Source organism: Lactuca virosa, chromosome 8 (genome assembly GCF_052849685.1).
Source record: "Lactuca virosa cultivar CGN04683 chromosome 8, Lactuca_virosa_CGN04683_v6, whole genome shotgun sequence".
Taxonomy (NCBI): Eukaryota; Viridiplantae; Streptophyta; class Magnoliopsida; order Asterales; family Asteraceae; genus Lactuca; species Lactuca virosa.
In genome coordinates, this window is record NC_136433.1 from 111,093,040 (window position 1) to 111,097,627 (window position 4,588).

Sequence of the window (4,588 nt, forward strand, 5' to 3'; positions counted from 1 at the left end):
CTATTTTAGGGTCTTGGACCCTATTTAAACTCCTTATCTCATAACCTAACCCTAATATCTTCAGCCTCCACCCCTATAAACCCTAGAAATCGTCATATATCATCCATGGTGGCATTTTGAGCTTATGGAGTCTATTGTTAGGGTGTTTGATCCATTTTCAAGAAGATGAAGTTTGATGCAAAGATGGGAATCAAGGAGAAGCTTATGGATCTGGCCTTTAGGACTCATTCTCATCTTGATGAAGGTATAAAGCTTTGAACTTGATCATTCATCTCTTAGATCTACCGTTTTTGGGTTTTGGTTCCTTTTTGGTCCCAAGGATGAAGCTTTATGGTTCAAACTCTATTCTTAGACTTGAGGTTGCCACCCTTGATGCTATTTGAGTCCCTAAGACAGATAGTTGCCATCTTGAAGGTCTTATTGGATTCGTGCATGAGTTAGGGTCACTTTTATGGAAGTATAATGCCATTTTTGGAGTTTGGGTTTGTTTGGGGCATGCAAAGTCACCAAGTCAGTGACTTTATGGGTTTAGACGTTAAGTATAGCTCAGATCTGTGATTTGGACTTGTTGGATCAAGTATTAAGCACTTAATGGATTTTGGTGCATGAGTTGTTTGTACGTTGGGCGTACTATGTAGTATGCTGTGCGTAGAGTCCATTTGCTCAGTACGCTAAGCGTACAGAAGAGGTACGTTGGGCGTACGCTCTCAGGAGGACTTGGGCCTTAGTGAACTTCAGACCTTTGGGATCTAATGGTTTTGGGCCTGGATTTGCGGTTTGTTGGGCCTGAATGTATCTTGGGCCAATATTGGAATAATTGGGCCTATTGGGCCTTGTGGCCCAATATAGAAATGGACTTCACATTTGTAGGCCTCGGTTTGGGCCAATTCTTGGATTAGGTTGTTGAGGCCCTTCGTGGGCCAATTGGGGTCAGGATTATTGACTAATGAGAATATTGGGCTTTAGTATAAAGTCCATTAGAAAGGTTCGGGCCCAATTAGTAAAATTGGGCCATTGATGGTCTTATGGACATTATAATGTTGGGCTTTTGTTTTGGGTTTGGGCCTTAGTTTTGGATCATATTGGGCCAGGGGTAAAATGGTCATTTTTACCCCATGCATGGATTAAGGATTATGATATGGGACCCAATTGCTAATTGGGTATATTGATCGGTAGTGATAGCTCGGGAAGCTGGCGGGGAAGCAACTAAGGAATTCATACGGGAAGCTTCTGTAGTGCGAGGTGAGTCTTCTCACCATACCAATGAGTCTAAGGCACCAAGGCCGGCCCATTCTATGTTATGTGTTACACTAGCTGTAGTAGAGATATGTGGTATGATAGTTAGCTTTCTGCTAAGTGGTATGCTAGTGATTATATGATATGTTTTATGCTAGTTGTCTTTGTGATACTTGCATGGAAGACCCCGGGGGGAGCCCGTGGCATTGGATGTAAGACCATGTGGGGTAGCCCATGACATTCCTAGGTAAAGACCATGTGGGGTAGCCCATGGCATTGGATGTAAGACCATGTGGGGTAGCCCATGGTATTCCTAGGTAAAGACCATGTGGGGTAGCCCATGGCATTGGATGTAAGACCATGTGAGGTACCCCATGGCATTCCTAGGTAAAGACCATGTGTGTAACACCCATAAAATTCGAGCCAATTTAAAAATTTTAAATCATTTAAAAGTTACTCCGTTATTACAATTTGTTTTCAAAATAGTTTAAACATCAGAGTTCCCAGAAATCATAATCATCAATCGAGGAAGTGTATGGTCACGCCTTCGCCTTCCCGCGGCCATCCGCTGAACCTGAAACAATAAACTGAAACTGTAAGCCCGAAAGCTTAGTGAGTTAACCCCAAAATACCCATACACACAACAATACACATACAATAACAAACATCATACTATGGGTCCAATCATCCATCGGGATGGAATACCCCAGGTATTCAACAATTGGGTTGGAATGCCAACATACCGATACACTTCACATAACAATATACAAATAACAGCATGTACTGGGTCCACAGCTTTACAGACTGGATTACCCCTGGGCCCACAGTGTGAGTCTGGAATGCCTTCCGAGCCCACAACTCACATCTGGATTGCCATCGAGCCCACAGTACGAGTCTCCCTCAGCTCGTATCTGGAATGCTCCCGGGTTTGTTTGTTACCGCACGGAGCAGTTTCTCCTCAACCCATCCCACATAATATGTCGACATATAACACAAATAATGCACATACAGATAATCACATGATATTATAGGTAGTCCTACAGATCTACCTAACTGGCATAACAACTAGCATGCAGACAGTCAGACCAACTATAGGTCACTAAGCATAACCACATCCGATCTACCAGGATACCGATCCAACAGATCATACTAGCATATAACCATCCTATCTACCAGGATACCGAACTAACATATCACAACAGTAATAATCCCAATAACAAAACAAAGGGTCGGCCTTGGTGCTTTAGACCCTTGAGTACAGTGAGGATAACTCACCTCACAAGTAGCTCGGAAGACAGTGTCAAACCCCTCCAAATGTAACTCCAACTCCCACACCTATATTCACCAATGTCCTTTTATATAAATATCCAATTTACCAAAATACCCTCAGAAGTCAACTGGTCAACCCTTGGTCAAAGTCAAAGTCAACTGCCAAGGTCAACAGTCCATGTTGACCTCAACTCGTCGAGTACCCTCAGCTACTCGCCGAGTTCCTTGCATATCTTGCCAACTCGTCGAGCCACTCGTCTGACACGCCGAGCCCAAGGCAATCTTCAACGGACTCGCCAAGTCACTCTACTGACTCGTTGAGTCTACGACAATCTTCATCGGACTCGCCGAGTTGACCATGCCACTCGTCGAGTCCCTTCGGTCCTTCATCCATACAAATGCTTTTTAAGCCATGCTAAGGCTCCATACTGCAGATCCAACCTATATATATATATATATATATATATATATATATATATATATATATATATAGGTTAAAACGAGAACATCTTGAAGGTTGAGAACGTGAGAACATATCTGAACCTTTCAAATTTCAAGATCTAAGTAGGGATGGCAAAAAAAAAAACCCGAACCCGACCGGGAAACCCGAAACCCGAAGATTTCGGGACAGGTCGGGTCGCTCTTATCGGGTAACGGGTCGTTATCGGGGATTGTTATCTGGTTCGGGGCAGAGAGTGGGATATCTTCGCCCCGCCCCGATATATATATATATATATATATATATATATATATATGACTCTAACCCATTAACCCTAAGAGTGTATCCCAATTCTCAACTTCGATTCTTCCGTTTGCAGCCGACATTCACATTGCATAGTGGTTCTGGTTCATCAACTCCACTCGTCGTATACACCCCTCAAAAGACTGCTTCCCCTGTTCGCTACTTCATTGATGATGTTACTGATTTCTACTCACCGACGCAACCTCGCCTCTACTCCGGCGAAGCAAGGCAACAACGAGTCAGGTCAGTTTCGATTTATATGCCATTGTTTGAATAAGATGTCTTTATTGATTTCATTTTTGAATCTGATTTCATAGTTATGTAAAAATCATTCTTTGCTGATTTCATACACAGGCGATGTATTTGTTGATTTCATTCACAGTCGGTTTCTTTGCCTATTTCAAATCCTCATTTCATAAATAGTCGATGTTTTTGCTGATTTCATGCACAACCATGTTTAAGTAAATCTGATTTGATAAACATGTCATCTGCTTTTATCATAGGAGTGTAAGTTGTTGACTTTTGCTTTAGCTGTTGATTGCATTCTGCTTTATGGGTTGTTCATCTGTTAGCATAGTTTAGTTAACATTGTATGGGTTTGATTATGCTTTATCTGATATATATTGATTCAAATACACATATGGGTTTATCTGATTAAAACTATGTATATATGTATCTGATTTGTAACAATATTTTTCTAGGTGAATTGATGCAAACATTTAGACAAGAAATGGAAAAGAATAAAGATTGCAATGACAATCAAAAGATTCGTTACTTGATTAGTTAAGGAACGGAGAGATTGATGGGTTTAGATGAGATACTTGATATGCAAAGCCATTGACCATTAACTTTTACTCTCACAATCATTTTAGTCAATGGAAGTCTAAACATTTGTAATACCCTTCAGATCTTATGGTTTGAAGGAGATGAGAACTTTGGTTATTTAAGTATATCATTGAGCATAATAAAAACGTATGTAAGGTTAAACAGAGATGAAGATGAAAATGGAGTGTAGGAGGTTCATGTAAGGTTTAAATATATTATTGAATTTGTAAAACTGTAAAAGTTGGTATTGTAAGCTATGTAAAGTTTTAATTTCTCATTGTTCCATTGTAGATTTTTCCAAACTAGTTTAATTTTTTTTGTCATAGATTTCGGGCTTTGGGTCGAGTTTTCGAGTCTATATCGGGTTTTAGGTTTAGGGTCGGGTTCAGGGAAAATTTCAGCCCCGATGGGACGCCTCGATAAGGAACCCTTCAGGTATGGGATGGGGACAAATTTTGATTTCAGGTTCGGGTCAAGGATACCCTACCCTGCCCCGAACACGCCCCGTTGTCATTC